The sequence below is a fragment of the Homarus americanus genome, unplaced genomic scaffold, assembly GCF_018991925.1.
Source record: "Homarus americanus isolate GMGI-L3 unplaced genomic scaffold, GMGI_Hamer_2.0 scaffold5589, whole genome shotgun sequence".
NCBI lineage: Eukaryota > Metazoa > Arthropoda > Malacostraca > Decapoda > Nephropidae > Homarus > Homarus americanus.
The window spans coordinates 4,625,702-4,648,219 of NW_024736650.1; the positions used below are offsets into that span (position 1 = coordinate 4,625,702).

The 22,518-nt window shown below is 43.8% G+C and overlaps 1 protein-coding gene across 2 annotated transcripts in view; it reads left to right on the forward strand.

The window, feature by feature from the left end:
* The first annotated feature begins 303 nt into the window (after nucleotides 1-303).
* The window catches only part of LOC121872313 (BTB/POZ domain-containing protein 1-like), a 120,218-nt gene continuing 98,003 nt past the window's right edge, over nucleotides 304-22,518 (forward strand). The window contains exon 1 of one of the 2 annotated variants that reach the window (XM_042375021.1): nucleotides 304-325. The gene's annotated coding sequence lies outside the window, so the exon portion shown is untranslated. Of the gene's footprint in view, nucleotides 326-9,823; nucleotides 10,550-22,518 lie in introns of those variants that run through there. The other variant, XM_042375020.1, reaches the window with a different exon arrangement.

Genomic DNA, 22,518 nt, shown 5'->3' on the forward strand with positions numbered 1-22,518 from the left:
CCCACTGATACAGCCTGCCTCTCATCATATACTGGCACCCCATAGATACAGCCTTGCCCTCATAATATCCTGGTACCCCACTGATACACCCTGCCCCTCACAATATCCTGGTACCCCAAAGGCACAACTTGCCTGATAGCACCCTGGCACCCAGCTCAGGAAAACTTGGCAGCGGGTAGCTAACAAATAGTGAACACGTGCCAAGAGGAGGTGGGCGAGAGGACACAAATGTAGATGCGGCAGTTGGCTTTTAGACTGTAGAGGTGAAGGTTGGTGGTGACACAGTGCTCTACTATAGCACAAGAGGTGCTACTGGTGACAAGAAGTGTGTATAGGAGTCCCCAGTGTTCCTTGGGGGTTGAAGTGACGAACTTTGTTCACATAATGACGCCGCTCACATAAAACTTATCTCGGGGAACATTAACGATCCATCACGAAATATTTAGAGCAAACTAATAACCATAAACAAATGAATGTTAGCTAAAGAAAGAGTAGTTCATATCATGTTTAGCACTTCCACACGATACTGACATTCCTGTACCAACTTTAGCGGTGAATATGGAGGACTAACTAATTATAGGTTATATTACTTAGGAAAATTGGTGATGGTAGGTTAAAGATTCCTCCCACATAATGAGGTACAATAGACGATAAACTTCGTGATTTTGTGACTTTGAGTGTGTGTGTGTGTGGAAATATGGGGATTATAGAAAAAAGTTATAGATGGTGACGGATGATATTAATTGAAGACTAAAATAAGTAAAAGGGTAATATCAGAAAAGAGTGATAGATTATACCGAGTCAAATGAAGTACTATAATTACTAACACCGAATCAAATGAAGTACTATAATTACTAACACCGAGTCAAATGAAGAACTATAATTACTAACACCGAGTCAAACGAAATACTATAATTACTAACACCGAGTCAAATGAAGTACTATAATTACTAACACCGAGTCAAATGAAGAACTATAATTACTAACACCGAGTCAAATGAAGAACTATAATTACTAACACCGAGTCAAATGAAGTACAATAATTACTAACACCGAGTCAAATGAAGACCTATAATTACTAACAAATTCTAGAACATTAGAGTATTAATTGTTATTTAAGTATTGACTCTACCACATCTTTCACATAACTCAAATAAAAGTTACAGGTATAATTATGTAATTCGTAAGGCTATTGAAAACACCTGTGATGCTGATTAATGTTCAATGACGACTTCTTAATAGTAGTGTACGAATGGGGTGGGTGGGGGGGTAGATAGATAGATAGATAGATAGATAGATAGATAGATAGATAGATAGATAGACAGATAGATAGACAGATAGATAGATAGATAGATAGATAGATAGACACGGCTGGTGTTACAATTACCGCTCACACCAACAATACCCACGGCTGGTGTTACAATTACCGCTCACACCAACAATACCCACGGCTGGTGTTACAGCTATCGCTAACACCAACAATACCCACGGCTGGTGTTACAGCTATCGCTAACACCAACAATACCCACGGCTGGTGTTACAGCTATCGCTAACACCAACAATACCCACGGCTGGTGTTACAATTACCGCTCACACCAACAATACCCACGGCTGGTGTTACAGCTATCCTCAACACCAACAATACCCGGCGGTGTTACTTCGCTAACACCAATACCCACGGCTGGTGTTACAGCTTATCCGCTCACACCAACAATACACGGCTGGTGTTACACCGCTCACACCACACCACGGCTGTTACATACCCGCTGGGTTACAGCTATCGCAACAATACCCACGGCTGGTGTTACAGTACCGCTCACACCAACAATACCCACGGCTGGTGTTACACGCTAACACCAACAATGGCTCACACCCAAACCCACGGCTGGTTTTGCAGCTATCGCTAACACCAACACCACGGCTGTTACCACCAACAATACCCACGGCTGGTGTTACTCAACACCAACAATTGCGCTCACAGCAACAATACCCACAGCTGGTGTTACAGCTATCGCTAACAACAATACCCACGGCTGGTGTTACAATTGCGCTCACACCAACAATACCCACGGCTGGTGTTACAATTACCGCTCACACCAACAATACCCACGGCTGGTGTTACAGTACTCCTCACACCAACAATACCCACGGCTGGTGTTGCACCACTACGCTCACAACACCAACAACACCCACGGCTGGTTAGCAATTTCCGCTCACACAACAATACCCACGGCTGGTGTTACAGCTTATCACTCACACCAACAATACACACGGCTGGTGTTACAGTCCGCTCACACCAACACACCCGGCTGGTGTTACAGCTATCGCTCACACCAACAATACCCACGGCACAGTACCGCTCACACCAGGCTTACAATTACCGCTCACACCACTACCACGGCTGGTGTTACAGCTATCGCTACACACACTCCACGGCTGGTGTTGCAATTACCGCTCGGCACGGGTGGTGTTACAATTCGCTCCACCAACACAATACCCCACGGCTGGTGTTACAATTACCGCTGGCTCACGCTACGCACACCCAACATTTCCACGGCTGGTGCTACAGCCACACGCTCACCCAAATAGCCCCACGGCTGGTGTTACAGTTACCGCTCACACCAACAATACCCACTGCTGGTGTTACAGTTATCGCTCACACCAACAATACCCACTGCTGGTGTTACAGCTATCGCTCACACCAACAATACCCACGGCTGGTGTTACAGCTATCGCTCACACCAACAATACCCACGGCTGGTGTTACAGTTATCGCTCACACCAACAATACCCATGGGTGGTGTTGATGTCATAATGCATCACTACGTTTCAACAATCAGGACAAAAGCGCGGCGGACAGCAACACGCAGAAGACGAACGTTCAGGACAAGGAGGCGGAGTAAACAGTTTCGTCAGATCCCGTGAATCAGCGGCGCCGTCATCATGTACGCCTGTGTACGGCTGTGAGTCGCTCTGACACTTCCGTCGGCGAGGTCACTCAGGGCGGCCAGTACAGTACTGTTTGTGTTTGTGTGTAAACAGGGATAATTGCCTAAGAGTGATATTTTTTACTACAGAAATTCAACCTAACCTAACCTAACCTATGCTAACCTATGCTATCCTATGCTATCCTATCCTATGACACCAAAAGAAGTCACTTATGAAACAGACCAAATTCAAATTATGATAAAGTAATATCAAATAAGTTATACCAATAAAAAAAGTTATCCCCTAGTTGGGGGAAAATTTCAGTTGCTTTTTAAAGTTTAATAGGACGATTACACACACACACACACACACACACACACACACACACACACACACACACACACACACACACACACACAAATGTGAATAACAAAGTGTGCGGCCAGACATACTGCCTCACACGCCTGTACTCACGCATTTGTGAATAAGTTACCCTTTATGTATAGAACTAAACAAATAATGTAATTGAAATACTGCGTAACATTCAGTGCCATAATATCCTGACAACGGGGGTTAATTATTATGACCCGTTGTAAACCCTACTCTGTAATCCTTTTGCGCTACCGCTCACAGGATGAGTGTGGGGTGCACAATAAAGTAGCCGCTGTAAGTGGAAAAATAAAAAATCAAATAAATCTCACACACACACACACACACACACACTCACACACACACACACACACACACACACACATTTTATTTAGATTTGCCCAATGAGGGGGCTAGTTTATTGGGCACCATCTTGCATCCTGTGTAAGGCGAAGCACAAAAGCGTTTACAGTGTCCGACAGGGAAGCATGCGGAGTTCATGCTTGTCTTCTTGACTCATGCATTTAAGGCGTATAAGTGCCTGAAAGGGCCATGGATTATGTCGGCAAGTTACATAATAGTGACAGGACGAATGTGTGGAGGGAGGTTTCCCGATACAATACATCTGTTTGTGGCAAGGCGTGGCAAGTCCCTAATAAGACAAGTGCCAGGTCTGTCTGGAGGAGGAGGGGTATTTGGTCAGGAGGAAGAGGTGTTGGTGACGGCTAGGGACTATGCTGTGGTAGGATAGGCACGGTGAGGGTGGAGGGAGGCACATAAGCATTGACAGTATTAAGGGATAAGCCTTTTAGTGTGAGTGTGATGACCTGTGCGTCGGTAGTTGCAGCGACGAGGAGGAGGTCACCAGTAAAAGAATTGAAACGTGCACACTCAACACATAAGTTCAAGGGTCAAGGTCGCAACTTTGAAAAGAAGGCAATAGTATGAATTAACACATCTCTCGAGTCGCAGTAGTAGTAGTAGTAGTAGTAGTAGTAGTAGTAATTCAAAATGTCGATCAAGGCAGCTTCACTCCGCTAGTGTTCACAACCTCTGGTGGGATGGGCCCAAGCGCAAGATGTTTCTACGCCAGACTCGCGGAGCTGATCTCCGAACAGAAGCAGCAGCCCAGAAGTTATGTCACAGCCTGGATGAGATGTCGACTGTCCTTCTCTCTCCTTCGGTCGGCTTTGCTCTGCCTCAGGGGAACGAGAGCTTCTGCCCCTACTCCGTCAACTGCTGCAGATATCGACTATGAGGCTACAGTCACCGAATGCCGCATCGATCTGCGGCTCAACTAATTTAACACAGATAGGATAGTTGCTTATGTATTAGGATAGTTAATATTAAGGTAAATAAATGGTGGCGAAGGTGTGGCTATTGGGGGAGGCTGGAGGCCACGTTTAAAAAAAAAAAGTAGTAGTAGTAGTAGTAGTAGTAGTAGTAGTAGTAGTAGTAGTAGTAGTAGTAGTAGTAGTGTGTGTGTGTGTGTGTGTGTGTGTGTGCACAGGGTGGTATAATGCATCTAGTGTGGCAGCATTATGTTAGCGTTAAGGTGCTAGCACCGCTTGCTCCCTCTCCCTTTCAGTTACCGCCGCTGGCTAGCCCTCGTGGTGAACAGGGAAGCAACTTGCACTATTCTTCGCCTGTCAGTACACAGCCTCTTCACCATCAAGACTGCTGTGCCTCCTCTTGGCAACACACGGTAACTGGGTGCCTCGTGGGCCCAGGCTAGACCAGCAGGGGATCTCAGAGCAGCAGTGGGCCCCAGAGGGACGGCGCAGAGGCCCACTGGCATGTGGACACGTCCTGGAGCCTACCAAGCACTGCCCCGCTGCCTTGCGGAATAACCTTGGTGGGTATAAGGCTACAGGAGTAAACTCCGAACGAAAAATCTGCGGTGGAGCCCCGCATCAGGCAGACATGCTTACAGAGCTCAAGGAAGACCCCATCAACGGTATAGGCGGAAGAAGTGACGAACATGAGAACCCAACGACTACACCGGCGGATGAAGGCAATGAATGATGGACAGGCTACTAAAGCAAAACTCAAGAAACTAGGCTATCAACAGACCATTGCAATTCTGCCTCTCCCCTGTCGTTGCAACACTTGCTCCACTGGATTAGGAAAAAGGAGAGGCAAGATGTGTGGTTGCAGCCTGCGCTCCTGCTTCACCACATAAATCAACTCACGCGAAGCCATCATCCAGCTCATCATACTTCTCATCATCACCGTAACCCCTATACCTCCAAAAGTCCTATGGCGACAGACGAGTGGCGACGGGGACAGGCAGAGATGACTGCCGGGAGTCTCAAGTCACAACACTGCACATGGGCGGCATAGATAAGATGGTCGTGCATGCACTGGGATCTAGGCAGCAGTGTAATCCTGTCCTGTCTATGCGACTGAGCAGCCCTTTTGAGGACCCATTCTGCTCACCCCACATGGGGAAAGGGCTAGAAAAGGTACTCTACATTGGACTGGCCATGTTACCAGCATGGGCGACAGTAGACTGCCAAAGCAACTACTTTACAGTCACCTAACGAATAGCAAACGTAACGCTGGCGGGCAACTGAAAAGGTGTAATGATAGTCTTAAGATAAACCTGAAAAAAATTGCCAAATCGACCCCCTCACCTGGGAGAGGATTACTCCACGCCGTAGAGCTTCGAGGAGCCCCACACGAGGTGTCAATACTTTCGAGTTAGCCCGACTGTATACCAAGGCAGACAAGCACCAACGCCGGAAAGACGCTGCCGTCGCCCCTCCTGCACTAGATGTAGCCCTTCACACGTGCAGCATCTGTGGACGACACTACCAGTACCGTATCGGCCTCTCGAGTCACCTCAGAGCTCACCAACGATGGTGACATCCCTAATAACTCATATTATTGTATCATAGCTGGATGATCGTCATACTCGATTCCAAATGACAGCAAAGTAGTAGTAGTAGTGTGTGGGTGTATCACAATCGCCTTCTCATCAGAGTATTGCTAATAACATCAATACAAATGTCTGATATTAAAACCGTTTTCCTGGGAATAGGTGGTTACGTTGTAAACAACCCTTTTTTTAGATAGATAGATAAACAGACAGACAGATAGATAGATAGATAGATATATAGATAGATAGATAGATAGATAGATAGATAGATAGATAGATAGATAGACAAGGATTTACATTCTACCTCAGTGTAATTCTCAATACCGCAGAAGATTCTTGTCCACTCTATTTCAAAACAATCAGTAAAATAAGGCAAGTTGCTCCATTTTCCCAGTTAACTGTTGACGGTCGACGGTGTCATGTGGTTTTATTTGCTAACATCAACGTGTAATTGGTGCTTAATGTTGTTTATAAACGCCGACATGACCATCTCCTTGAACGACACCACCCTTCATTATTTATTGATGACGTGTGTGTGTGTGTGTGTGTGTGTGTGTGTGTGTGTGTGTGTGGAGTTTGTGACCTCGACGCAAGCGGCAGCTGATAACGATACACTAAGAGCACCTCCACTGTCTCGAACAGTAAGGTACTTGTGCAATATCTTCATCATTGGTACATGGAAAAAAGAAACAAAATTCACAGAACAAAATCAAAGAAACATGAGGGCAAATATTCATCACTTTCCCAGTTCATAAATTTATCCACGGAAGTATATCACTCAGCTCAGTAACTAGGTGATCAGCCCGCCACACTCAGCTCATTTAGCTAGGAACTAGGTGATCAGCCCGCCACACTCAGCCCACAAACTCTGACACACAGGCCAAACACCCAATGTAATTTCTTCGACAAATGTTTCCTAATATGTGTTGTACCGTTCAACCGTCAGGAGTTAGACGCCAAGCTTTTACATTCTACATAAATACAGTGAAACCTTCATATAACGGACTTCTCTTCCATATAATCCGTGAGATGGGGCTTTCACATCTTACAGACCCTCCAAATAACGGATTTTCCTCTCTATATAGTTTCACATCTAAAGGACCCTCGACATACCTGACTTTTCACTCCATAAAGTTCGTTAAATAGAGGTTTTAATGTAAGCTATATTTCAGAGAGGTAAAACCATAATGCTAGCTGGTGAATCATTGACTACTAGGAAGGGATGAACACCTATTTCACCATTAGTGCTATTTACGTCGATAACATGAAATATTTACAACAACATGACAGCAATAGAATGCATTACAACATAATTATTCATCATGATAAGAGAAGACTTGATTACGACTTTTATATTAGTAAGCTCTTCAAGTCAGCCAGGGATCCAGGTTCTCAAAGGTCCGTAAGTTTAATATAAGAATGTGCATATCTAACTGGCTGACTTAAGCTAAAAGAAAAAAAATCTCCAAGTATAACATCAAAATTACACTGAGACTTTACCCTAAACAGATATATACACTTTTAGAAAATATATTAGATCGTAATTTTGTATGATAACATTCCACTAAGATTACCTTAAATTAGTCGGTCGATGCGGCACAGGTTACCAACTCTTTTCCTATATGATTTTGACGTGAGGACCTCGTTGGTGATAAAAGACTTAGCACAACATTCATCCTTTCCGTCTGATATACGAGCCGTTAGCGTCATGGCCTCGGCATTATCCTGGCCAGTGCAGCGTCTTTGTTTTATAACAAACCTCAAACAAGTTTTCATAACAGTGTGTGATAGATGGCCTGTAAACACCGTGTTTTGGTAGGGAAGATAAGCGACCGAGGCCACTGTTGTTAGTGACCCCCCAACACAAACCCGGTGACACTTTGACTGATGCTGACCACACAGCTAGTCCTTCATCATCCTATACGCCCTGCGGTCACAACGTGAAGACCTGCACATCCTGTGGTCACAGTGTGAAAAAATACACGTCCTGCGGTCACATGAAGATCAGCACATCCTGCGGTCACAGTGTGAAGACCTGCACGTCCTACGGTCGCAGTGTAGAGAACTAAATTTACCAGAAACACTGCAGGAGGTCCTCTACGAGTTATGAGTTGGTTGTGGTTCCTGTGTGTTGTGACTCTCGTGTAACCTAAACGTGTGTGGCGTGCATGTTATGATGGGTACTATGGAGGTATTTGTCTGCCATGAATCACAACGCATAAACTTAAATGTTAAGGAACAATTCTTTCATTCTTGTAAGTTTACAGAGATGCTCCACAAACATTGTGTGGAGTCCGTGTCGTACACGAGGAACCTGTTAAATTATCGCCTTAAAAGTGGTGGACGGAGACGTTACGCCTTGTCTCGCCAGTTACTGTGTGTGTGTGAGTCATAAAGGCAAGCATGAACTCCGCATGCTTCCCAGTTGGGCACTGTAAACGCTTCTGCGCTTCACCTTGCACAGGATGTAAGGGGGTGCCCAATAAACTAGCCCCCTCCGGGGCAATCTGAATCTGAATCTGTGTGTGTGTGTGTGTGTGTGTGTGTGTGTGTGTGTGTGATGATGACCATGTCTTCCAGTGCCACAATAACTTTTTGTTGGTACGAGTGTGTGTTGAGCCTCGCGTGTTGGTGTTAATAATGTTCTTCTTGTTCGCCCTGTATTTGTATTTTTCTGGCTAAATAAACTGTTTCAATATCAAGAGGAAAGACGAGTTGACGGAGGTAACCACACAACACATGCACGGTTAGCTAGCAGGAAGGGAGGGAGCAAGACGCAGGTGACGAAGGGGAGGGCATGGTTGGGTAACGGAGGGAGGAAGAGGAGGAGGAGGGGGCAAGTATGTACAGATGATATAAGCCGATGGCGAGCACTGGTGGTGAGAGACAGAGAGGGTGGGTGAATGATTTTTAAATGAGGAGAGATGAAAACAAATGTGAAGATTTGGAGGAAGAAGAAAGGATGTGTGGAGGAGGCACACGTAGTTAAAAGTACATACAGTTGTTGTTGTGGCAGTGGTGACGTAGTTGTAAAGGGTTATAAATAAGATGAGAGAGGTTGTGGTGGTGACTGGGTGCAGGTATAAGATAATTGAAACTTGGTATATTTTTCCTAGTGCCAACTGTACAGTCTCAGTCATTGTAACAGTCAGCTGTGGTTGTAGTAGTGGTAGGGGCAGTTATGTTCTCTTTGACAACAACGATGTAAATTGTGGTTGTAGTTCTCTCTTACATTTAAGTAGATTGTGGTTGTGGTAGGAATGGTGGTTGTGATGGTTTATACTGCGTTGTTTAAATGACTCACTGACCAGTAACCTGTAAACAATATCTGACATCATTCTTAATATCAATCTCACCGTTTATTAGTTATGTGTTTATTTTAAGGCATCATTTCTTTGTTTACACCCAACAAGTGAACTGATGTCATTATAACTCGCTTATATAGTTTTTTGTCTGCTCCCTGTCCTACCTCCTCTCCCTGTTTGTCTCCCTCCCTTTCTTCCTGATTCTTACATCGTCCTATTCTCCCTCTCTATACCTTCCTCTCTTCATCATTCGTTACTTCTCTCTCTCTCTCTCTCTCTCTCTCTCACCACACCCAGCAGTGCGAACCGTAGAGGAAGTGAGAGAGAATTATCCACCTTCTCTCCTTATCTCCACCCTTCCCCTCCTAACGTTAACACTGAACACTGAATTTTAATTATTATGTTTACCTCTCCAAGCTGAGTCACCTACAGTCAGGGTGTCTGTCGGTCGTCTTGTTTTGCTTTTCGTTTGTAAATCTTTGTGATCAATGTACTGGAAGGAACTCGTCAAATAGTGCCTAACCTCACTTAAACTAACCGAATCTAACCTGAAGGAACCTAAACTAACATAAATTAACCAAATCTAACCAAACCTAACCTAAATCACCCAAACCTAATCTATCTAAACTCTAAATAGGTCATAATCCTCATGGCATAGGTTAAGTTAGGTTAGGTTAGGCTAGGTTAGGTTAGGTTAGGGTGAAGCCTATTACGATATGGTACCTATTTGATTGACTAAGATTCCCAAAAGAACATAATTATGAAGTGTTGATAAACTATGAAGAATAAACTCATTTAATCCCTGTACTGTGTTTAATAATGAAAAAATACTAAATACACATCAAACTACTCAAGACTGATTGACTCTATAGCAGCCCTTAACTTGTGGAACTACAGTGAAGTGAAGTGTAGTGAAGTGTATTGAAGAAGAGAAGAGTATTACTGTATACCCAGGAGCACTTCTTTCCCTCCTACACACACACACACACACACACACACACACACACACACACCCTCCTCCAAGCAGCAGCAACGGCCATTTTTTTACGCTCCACATCTGCACCTGGTAAGTATACTCTCTCTCATCACTGCTTAACACACACACACACACACACACACACACACACACACACACACACACACACACACACACACACACACACACACACACGAGACACAACTACACCTACAGTATTTTTTCACACAAAAGATTCTAGTGTTTATCTACGTGTGTGTGTGTGTGTGTGTGTGTGTGTGTGTGTGTGTGTGTGTGTGTGTGTGTGTGTGTGTGGAGAATACCTTAACGTGTTTTTTTATTACTACTACAACACAGCATTTACCATTACCCTCATCACTACTCCTCTTCCCTCAGGTGTACAATAAGAACATAAGAACATAAGAATGGAGGAAACTGCAGCTGGCCTATTGACCCATACTGGGCAGTCCCGTTTATACCCAACCCCTATTGCTCATATAAGCATCCAACCTATGTTTGAAGCTATCCAGCGTATTCGGAGTAAATGATGATATTTGGTAACTTGTTCCATTCATCCACTGCTCTGTTTCAAAACCAGTGTTTACCTATTTCACGCCGAAATCTAAATTTGTCTAATTTAAAACCATTGTTACGAGTTCGCTCCTGGTTGGATAGTTTGAGTACCTTTGTAATGTCCCCTTTGTTTAACCCTGACTTCCATTTATACACCTCTATCATGTCGCCCCTTACTCTACGTCTCTCGAGGGAGTACAAATTAAGATGCTTTAACCTGTCTCTGTACTCAAGGTTCCTAATGCCCGGGATTAGTCTTGTCATTCTCCTCTGAATTCTTTCCAATGATTCTATATCCATTCTGTAATACGGTGACCAGAACTGAACTGCGTAATCAAGGTGAGGTCTCACAAGCGCTAGATATAATTTTAAGATGACCTCGCTACTCTTGTAACTAACACGCCTTTGTATGAACCCAAGTACTTTATTAGCCTTGCTACGAGCAAAAACACATTGTTTACTTGGCTCAACATTCCTACTTATAGTACTTATCATTACTCCTAAATCTCTCTCGCAGTCGGATTCCACAATGGCATCGTTGTTCATCTGGTAACTGGTTTCCCTGTTTACATCTCCTATACTGAGTACTTTACATTTGTCCACATTGAATTTCATCTGCCATTTTTCCGACCATTCGAAAAATTTGTTTAGATCTTCCTGTAGTTTTGCAGAGTCCTCGTCAGATTTAATTACAAGTCCTATGTTAGTGTCATCAGCAAATTTACTTATGTTGCTGTCTATGCCGATATCTATGTCGTTTATGTATGAACAATTTGTAATCCGCAATTTGGTATTCGACAGGTAACTCACGTGAGTCTAGGTTGATCCATGTTTCAGTGAATGCTATTATATCGATTTTTTCGGTACATACCAAGGCCCAAATATTATCCATTTTGTTTCTCATACTTCTACTGTTCGCGTAGTAGACATTTAAGTTAGTCTTGTTCTGAATCCTCCCTTTACCGCGTTTAGGTTTAAACTCCCTGTCTAATTTAGTTTTGTCATCATTCCTAACACTATTTCCCTGTAATCTTTCACTTTGTTTACCCGCTCCCACTGCAGTCTCCTCCACCCCCGTGCCCATATGTTCCCCTAGCAGTTTAAAGACTTTGATATCTTTTGAACCGCCCCCTCAAGAGACCCAACCAGGGTTGCCACCCCATCCCTAGCATAAAGGTCCCTTCTGCCGTAGAAGTTGTCCCAGTTGTCAATGAATGGGACTGATAGTGACTTACAATATCCGTAAAGACGGCCGTTGACAACAACGTGAAGTCACTAGCGTAGCTAGGGGGGGGCGGGGTCCGCCCCGGGCGGCACTTTTGGGGGGCGGCACTTTTGGGTCTGCTCATCACCCATATCTGCAGCTACTGGAGACGTTAATCCATCCCTTTGTATCGGCGGCAAGTTAATCCTTGTCGTGTCTGACCTAACACCTGACCCACATCTGTCTCCTACTATTCAGAACGAGTTTATAGAAATTTTGGGAGAAAACGTAAGAAGCAAAGTCATCAAGCAAGTAAAAGAAGCAAAGTACTTTTCCATGATATTCGACAGCACTCCTGATATTTCACATAAGGATCAAACGAGCCAAGTTTTACGCTATGTTATGATCGATGGAGATAAAGTGAAGGTTGTGGAATCATTTGTCGATTTCATTGAAACAAAAGGTAAAACCGCCGAGAATATTTCAATGATGATTTTGGAAAAATTAGAGAAAGACGGAATTGATATTCAAAATTGTCGAGGGCAAGCATATGATAATGATGCGGTGATGGCTGGTGTTCATACTGGTGTTCAGAAACGTATCAAGGAAATTAATAAAAAAGCAGAATTTGTCGCTTGTACAAATCACTCGCTGAATTTGGCGGGTGTTCATGCAGCTTCTGTTGCTGTGAATTCTGTTACCTTTTTTGGATGTGTGGAACGTTTGTTTGTATTTTTTTCTTCATCAACCCATCGCTGGGATGTTCTAACTTCAGTCACTGGTCAAAGTGTCAAGCGCATAATAGAAACTCGGTGGAGTGCGAGGGGAGAAGCTGTAAGTGTTGTAAAGAAACATTTCTCAAAAATCTTAAGTGCCCTAGAAAAGTTAACTGGTGAAGAAGAAAATACAGCTACCAGGGCAGATGCTGGTGTTCTACTTGGTGCGTTGCAATCATTTTCCTTTTGTGCTTTCTTGGCCTGTGGGGACCCGTCCTTCTAGAAATTAACGACACACAGACTTACCTCCAAACCAAGGGCTTGAACATACAACAATGTGATATAAAACTCAGGGCATTAGAAACATTTCTAGGTGAAAACAGGGACAAGCTAGTGAGTAATGTAGTTAACTATGCCAAAGAAATTTGCAATGATCTGGGGATAGTCATGGAGCGTCAGCGTCGACCCAAAAAGAAGAAACAAATGTTTGGTGAAGGATCACGAGATGCTGAATTGCCATACGACATTGAATTGAGGAGAGAAATGTTTTCTTCGCTGGACAGAGTGATCCAAGAAATAACTTTGAGATTTCAACAGCTTCATGAACTTGCTGAGAAATATGCCTCCCTTACCCCATTGAATCTTTTGGATGATAAATATGAGTGTCAAATAGATCACGATCACGACGACATTGATAAAGAGGAGTTCCTCGTTGAGAGAAAAAGACTTCAGCATTTTGTTGCTGTTGCTGCTATAACTATTAAAGACAGAATACAGACGTAGAAAGAAGGCCCCCTTGAACTTTTGCAGTTTATTCAAAAGTATAACCTTGGGAACTCGGTTCCAATAATGCTGAGGATTTTCCTCACAATTGCTGTTAGTGTTGCTACCTGTGAGAGGAGTTTTTCGAAACTAAAACTGATCAAGAATTACTTAAGATCTACTATGAGCACCTTGCGGTTGAGAAATCTTGCCATACTGTCTATAGAGCGACAATTGACAGATGAAATAGTTTTTGACAATGTCATTGAAGAATTTGCCAACAAAAAAACAAGAAAAGTTACTTTGTAGAAAGTTGTAGTTTTCATTTCAGAAATAAAGATGGTCCTAATTTTTTACACTTTTTTACTTTTTTCCCTATCCTATATGTCGTTTTTGCTTTTTGTTTAACTGTTACTTATAAAGTTTAAGTATGTTTGGTGTGTATTTAAAGCATACTATATTTGAGTATGTGAAAGTACAGTAATATTATAATGGTACACAAACTATTTAATATATATATATATATATAATATATATATATATATATATATATATATATATATATATATATATATATATATATATATATATATATATATATATATATATATATATATATAAGAGTGAGTCACTGTGCAATATGTATTTTTTGTGGGGGCACGGGGGGGGGAGCGGCACACACACTAGCTACGCCACTGCGTGAAGTAATACAATTAATACACTGATAACATTTTGTAAGAAAAGAGTTTTTATGATAGTAGCGAAATCATCAGATAATATAACCAAAAATTGTTTATAAATTCAATGAAGGATTACGCCATCAGATGTGAGTAATCTAGCAAAAAAATCCTGCAAACTCTTGGTTGTTATGTAGTGGCGTACTTACAGTAGATAATCATTTGGCTGCGTCTCCGTCACTCAGGACACACTGCTGCTGTTCTCCCTCCTGGCTAAGGTAGGCTGACGTAACAAGTTCCTTACTGTGTACTGTAGGAGACTGAAGAACTCTAGCACATGATGGTATTGTCTGGTTCATTTTTACATAGTTTGGATCTCACTAACTTAACCTAACCTACCCCTCCCACTTCATTGTACTTATCAAGCACTTCTTGTTCACGTCTGTCCTCCAGTATTGTCTTCACATTTCTCCTAGGTCTCTCTGTTATCAAAAATAAATTAATGACCACCTAACCTGTAAGCAAACAAAGTTAAAGATTGAATTTTAATCCTCTGTAGTAACCGTAACCCGCTGTGTGTGCATATCACAATGTACAAGTACTAATTAGTATGTTTGACAAGAAATGATAAGTATAAGAAACAACTATAGTGTTTTGGCAACTGGATAATAAGTGAGTGACCCAGAGAGCATGGCGACACACACACACACACACACACACACACACACACACACCATCAAGCCGAGTGAATTGACTGGTCAGCTGAGGGAAGAAGAGCCTCTCTGTCTCAACTCATAAGAACATAAGATCATAAGAAAATAAGGAGTCTGCAATAGGCCGGTTGGCCTGTGCATGACAGCTCCTGTCGAGAATTACTACCACTCTCTATCATCCATGAATCTATCCAGCCTCTTTTTGAAACTTTCCAGCGTTCCAGCACTTACTACAAAGTTGCGAAGCTTGTTCCACTCGTCCACCACCCTATTTGTGAACCAGTTCCTTCCTATCTCCCTCCTAAACTTAAACTTATCCAACTTGAATCAGTTGCTCCGAGTCCTATCCTGCTCGGATATTATAAGAACTTTATCTATATCCCCTTTATTGATTCCTTTCACCCACTTAAATACTTCTATCATATCTCCCCGCACTCTTCGTCTTTCTAGGGAATGCAAGTTAAGTTTCTCATGAACAAATATGAACTGTGACGCCACAAACAGCGATATTTACACACACACACACACACACACACTATGATTTACGCTTGTTTATGCTTGTTTATGAAAGAATCCAAGTGTACCTCCTCCTCTCTCTCACTCTTCTCCTGTTTTGTTTCCATCACTAAAATCCTAATGGAAAATACATATTAACTACTCGTAAATTATCTCCACTCACCCACCACAGACAATAGCACGAGAACATCAGAAACTGTCTTTAAAATTATAAATCCATTCCTGGCGTCTCCAACAGCAGGTATTGTTACTCAAGTGCACACCTTAATGAACATAAAACATGGTTTATTTACCAAAACAAAAATCGTACAGTACCTCTATTAGAGTTTATATTTACCAAAGTCAAATTAAGAGTGAAATTTGGCTGCTGTCAGCAGGTGGTGAAGAATGTTTTTCCTTGGTACTATGTATCATCACCATCATCATCATTAATTAATTAGATATATATCATAGAAAGAGGCAGGAGCAGCACCACCAGCAGCAGCCATCGCGCCACGCCACCAAGGCACAACCGCACTCCCGTTCGAGACCATTGTCAACAGAGCCCCATAAGCGAGAGCAACACGTCACAGCTGCTGGTGCTGCTGCTGCTGCTGCTGCCTGGATGATGATGCAGTTATTTGTTCCGGATTCTGTGGCATCTGTCCCTCTTATGGTTCACGACTATTGTCATACAGTTGCTGCTAACTTTTGTAACGATTACTTACAGTCAGTCAGTCGTTCATGGCTGACTGTTATCAAGCCACTATAATTGACGCCAATCTTTTATTCCTTAAAAAAACATTTACTTAGAGGCGGCGGGAGTCCGCCGCCTCTAAGCAAAGATCGTTAAGACAGATCGTTAAGATATAAAATTACACACACCCTTACCCGTCAGTTTATGTTCATGTGAACACGTGTGTTAAAGATTAAAGAACTCGGGGAGTGTGTAGGATGTCGCGAAGAAAAACAATTATTTTATCAAGAGAGGAAACGTTTTGTTGACAAGAAGACCACACCAAGTCGTCTGTCACCTCTCTCTTGGTAGCCTACTGTTAGTCTCTCTCTCTCTGTACTGTCACTAACGCCCTCTCTTTCTCCAAGTAGTAGTAGTAGTATCTCTTTACGTGGTATATACAGATAACTACAGTATATAATTTACAATAGTAATAATTCTGTCCAATATATCTACCTGTGTGTGTGTGTGTGCGTGTGTGTGCCTCATAGCTACAAGACTACATTAATTATAGTTGTGGAGTTTATAATTATAATTATTATTATTATTATTATTATTATTATCGTAACTATAATTAGTATCACTATCATTACAATTGTTAATCTCATTATCATTACTATCATTATCAATATCATTATCGTTATTATAATTATTAATCAGATTATAATTTTTTCATTATGTACAATATCAAGAGCCGGTCCCTGTGTTGAGGCAGAGCGAGGAGCCAGACACCACAGTATACCTGACCCTATCTGAGCAGGGAAGAAATATTTAGAGGTGTGTGACAGTAAACAGGGTCATTACCTGCTCCTGGGTCATAACTTGCGTCTGGCAGCGGCGACTGTTTGGCTGCCACCACTCACCCCAACAAAACACTTACATGCCACTAGATTTATGCTCAATATATATATATATATATATATATATATATATATATATATATATATATATATATATATATATATATATATATATATATATATATATATATATATATATATATATATATATATATATATATATCCTGAAGATTAACCACCCCAAGGCAAACCTTACCCCACATAACCAAACCAGACAAATATAAAATTACTTATATAATCTAACCTAACCTAACCTGACCTGAACGCAAATAACCTAATTTAACGCAACCGAACATGACAAATATAAGATGACATTACCTAACCTAACCTAACCTAACCTAACCTTACCTAACAAAACGTTGGCATCCCTGACACCTGCTAGTGATTATGTTAGCATCCTTGGCACCTGTTAGTGATTATGTTTGTCCTTCCTAACACCTGCTAGAGTGTGACAGAGAGGGATTTTTTTTAGAGAGAAAGAAGGAGTGAAAGAAGATTAGAGATGCAGGAAGGAAGTTATAGCTCGGAAATTGAAGAAATTTAGGAGGTAGAAGGAGGCGAGCTGACCTGCCTTGCTACGGGTTAGCTAAGCTAATAGTGTGTTAAGGTTATGTTCTGGGGTAGTTATTGTGGGTAGTTTTCTTAGAGCTGGTTTCTGGTTGGCTGGTCGCTCTATCTGTCGGCACAGGCACTAGACAGTCAAATTAATTTCATTTAATTAAATTTGCCTCTTCCAGCAGCTAGTTTCCCCCATCCCATATATGGATGTTTTGAGGGTCATACTGGCGGATGCTGGTCTAGTAAGGTTGTCGATTGACTGGCCGTATAGATCTATGATTGTTGTCGTTGTCCCGTGGGAATCTTTATAAGAGTTCTTACTTTGATTGTTCTATTTTTTGTCAGTCTCTGCTGGCCAGGGTGATGGCTGAGAGGGCTGGGGTAGGGGATAGAGAGGGTGGGTTATGGGATAGAGGGAGAGGGTGGGTTATGGGAAAGAGCTGAGTGTTTTTTTTTTGTTTTTTTTTAAGAAAAAAGGGTGAAAGAAGATTAGAGGTGGGGGAGGAAGTTATAGTTCGGAAATTGAAGAAATTTAGGAGGACGTAGGGGAGAGAGAGGGCTGACCGCCTTTCTGTAGGTTAGCTAAGCTGATAGTGTGTTAGGGTTGTGTCATGGGTTAGTTATTGTCTGTTGACACAGGCACTAGACATCCTACCCTATCCCATATATGGGTGTTTTGAGGGCCTTATTTCATATTCCGCCGACCCTGCTGGCGGATGCTGGTCTAGGGAGGTTGTCTATTGCCTGGCCCTATAGATCGGGGGTGATGATGGACCTTTTGAGATTTGGTAACTTTTTGGAAACCATATATGGTTGTTTTTGCTGTCTGGTGGGAGTCTTTGAAGAGTTCTTGCTCTGAGTGTTCTACCTTTGCCAGACGCTGCTGGCCAGGGTGTGCAGCTGCTGGTTGATGGGTTTTATTCTCAGGTCTCTATGTCTCTCAGCTGTGGTTCTGGTGAAGGGGTATCTTTCACCTGTGACGAATGTTAGGGATTCATTTTGGACCACCTGTAATTTTAATATTTGAGTGGTGCTCATAGTATGAAGAGGTACTGATGGGTATGAAGGGGTACTGATGGGTATGTTAATATTGGTATGATAAATGATGTCACCAGGCGGAGTTTTATTGGGGAAGAGGGCTGGGGTGGAGGGAGAGGGCTAGGGGTGGAGGGAGAGGGCTGGGGGAGGGAGAGAGCTAGGGGTGGAGGGCTGGGTTGAGGGGAGAGGGCAGGGGTGGGGAGAGAAGGCTGCAGAGGGAAAGGGCTGGGGTAGGGAAAGGGCTGGGGTGGGAGAGGGCTGGGGTGGAGGGAGAGGACTGGTCTGGGGGGAAGTGGAGAGGGCTGGGGGGGACCATCACCTGTAATCTATGGAGGACTTAGTGAGTTATCTTATCTCTGGCATGTTGGTTCACCTCCCCCCCAACTCCCCATCCCTCTCTCTCTCTCTCTCTCTCTCTCTCTGGAAAGAAATACAAAAGCAATATAGTGCTTCACCCTTACGTCATACACTCAAGTAGAACAGTTTTTTACACAACTAACGCGAAGAAGTGTTACCTGTGTCAAGTCATACTACAGCTCTCTCTCCCTGGCGTTAGACCTTCTGGTAAATATTGATACTTGGAGGTAGAGAAAGAGGGAATAAGGAAGAGAATGAGAGAGGATGATGATCAAGATAAGTCACCTAGCCATGTGCCCTTCATTACTCTCTCCACTAACCCCTTCACTACTGGACGCCACTTGTAATAGTTTAATTGGCTAACATCAGAGGATTTTATTCAGGTGGAGCTAGATAGTGTTAGGTGGGGCTAGGTAGTGTTTGGTGGGGCTAGGTAGTGTTAGGTGGGGCTAGGTAGTGTTAGGTGGGGCTAGATAGTGTTTGCTGGGGCTAGATATTGTTAGGTGGAGCTATATAGTGTTAGATGGGGCTAGATAGTGTTTGGTGGGGCTAGAGATCGTTAGGTGGGGATAGATAGTGTTAGGTGGGGTGGGGCTAGGTAGATAGTGTTAGGTGGGGCTAGATAGTGTTTGGTGGGGCTAGATATCGTTAGGTGGGGATAGATAGTGTTAGGTGGGCTAGATGGTGCTTGGTGGGGCTAGATATTGTTGGGTGGGGTAATAGTGTTAGGTGGGGCTAGATGTGTTTGGTGCGGCTAGATATTGTTAGGTGGGGATAGATAGTGTTAGGTGGGACTAGATGGTGTTTGGTGGGGCTAGATATTGTTAGGTGGGGCTATATAGTGTTAGGTGGGGCTAGGTAGTGTTTGGTCGGGCTAGATATTGTTAGGTGGGGCTAGGTAGTGTTTGTGGGGCTAGATATTATTAGGTGGGGCTAGATAGTGTTAGGTGGGGCTAGGTAGTGCTTTGTGGCTAGATATTGTTAGGTGGGGCTAGGTAGTGATAGGTGGGGCTAGGCATTATAGGTGGGCTAGATAGTGTTAGGTGGGGCTAGGTAGTGCTTTGTGTGGCTAGATATTGTTGGGTGGGGCTAGGTAGTGTTAGGTGGGGCTAGGTATTGTTTTGTAGGGCTAGATATTGTTAGGTGGGGCTAGGTAGTGTTAGATGGGGCTAGGTAGTGATTTGTGCGGCTAGATATTGTTAGGTGGGGCTAGGTAGTGGGTGGGGCTAGGTAGTGCTTTGTGTGGCTAGATATTGTTAGGTGGGGCTAGATAGTGTTAGATGGGGGCTGGTAGTGGTTGGTGGGGCAAGATATTGTTAGCTGGGGCTGGGTAGTGTTAGGTGGGGCTGGTAGTGTTAGGTGGGGCTGGGTAGTGTTAGGTGGGCCTAGGTAGTGTTAGGTGGGACTAGATAGCGTTAGGTGGGGCTAAGTAGTGAGAGAGTTAGGTAGTGTATGGGCTAGGGGGTATGAGAGGTAGTGATGGGTAGGCTATGGGTGTAGGTAGTGGGGAGGGCTAGGTAGTGATGGGTAGGCTTAGGTAGAGGTAGTGATGGCTATGTGGGATGGGTAGGACCTAGGCAGTGTGGGTGGGGCTAGGTAGTGATGGGTGGGGCTAGGTAGTGATGGGTGGGGCTAGAGTGAGTGATGGGGGGCTAGTAGATGGGTAGGGCTAGGCAGTGATGGCTAGGGCTGGGTAGTGATGGGGGGCTAGGTAGTAATGGGTAGGGCTAGGTAGTGATGGACAGGGCTAGGTAGTGTTAGGTGGGGCTAGATAGTGTTAGGTGGGGCTAGGTAGTGATGGGTAGGGCTAGGTAGTGTTAGGTGGGGTTAGATAGTGTTAGGTGGGGCTAGGTAGTGATGGGTAGGGCTAGGCAGTGATGGGAAGGGCTAGGTAGTGATGGATAGGGCTAGGTAGTAATGGGTAGGGCTAGGTAGTGATGGATAGGGCTAGGTAGTAATGGGTAGGGCTAGGTAGTGATGGGTAGAGCTAGGTAGTGATGGGTAGGGCTAGGCGAGAGAGGGAGGGGCCAGCAACTCATGCTCATATAAGGGGAAAGCGCCAACACCCTAAGCGGTTATTTCTGTCCCGCGTCATGTGAGGGGAACGGGTGAGTGGAATGGTGGTAAGGGGGTATGACGGGCAGCAGGTGGAGACGGCCACTAGGGGATACAAACACAGGTAACAGACTCAAGAGGTTCCTGGTGGTGGTGTTGACGATGAGTCAGGTGGGGAGGCAGGTGAGGGTGAGCCAGCCAGGTGGGGAGGCAGGTGAGGGTGAGCCAGCCAGGTGGGGAGGCAGATGAGGGTGAGCCAGCCAGGTGGGGAGGCAGGTGAGGGTGAGCCAGCCAGGTGGGGAGGCAGGTGAGGGTGAGCCAGCCAGGTGGGGAGGCAGATGAGGGTGAGCCAGCCAGGTGGGGAGGCAGGTGAGGGTGAGCCAGCCAGGTGGGGAGGCAGATGAGGGTGAGCCAGCCAGGTGGGGAGACTGATGAGGGTGAACCAACCAGGTGGGGAGGTTGGGTGAGCCATCATACTGAACGCTCCTGAACAACACCTGATTACAGTAACACTTAGTGCCGTTGTAAGATATGATATCGATCTGGATGTATACGATTAGCCAGGAGAGAGAAGGGGAAGGGGTTGTGGGTTGTTGATACACCAGTGAACTCAAGTTATTTTGGGTTAGGTTACTTTTCCTTTTCTTTCCTTCACGACTGGACGTTACCTTTAAGGGGCGGCGGAATAATCTGCTTGTGTACGGGGTCGCCTCTGTAAATTAATAAAATCACACACACACACACACACACACACACACACACATCTAACCACTATGCGTCAATCACCTTCATAACCTAACCTACCATGAAGCTATTACCCTTTTAGGAGGATACTCAGGTCAGAGCGAATGACCTCAAGATTAGACACATCAGCTAATTTCACCTGATAATTGAACCGATGTCTAATCATCAGGCGAAATATGTTATGGTATCTAATCTCCCCTCCCCCCTCCTCTCTAACTCAGATAACCCCCCACCCCATCATTCCTCCCTCGCCCCTGTCTGATTAATTCAAATATCTCTCCCCCTTCCTCATCCCCTCCTCAATTTTCTGACTGTAATGAGGAACCATCATTAGGTTCATTCTACAACTGTGCTCAACTAACTTGCTCCTCTCCCTCAGCACATCATCACAGTGGGCAAGAACCGGAAGATTAGGTTAGGTTAGGTTAGGTTAGGTTAGGTTAGGTTAGGTTTGGTTAGGTTAGGTTAGAGTGGTTAATTCAACTTAAAATAAGCTGAGGGAGGGTGATCACAAGAACTATCGTTAAACTTTGGCGAGGATGGTGAAGGATAGTAGTGAATGATGGTGAAG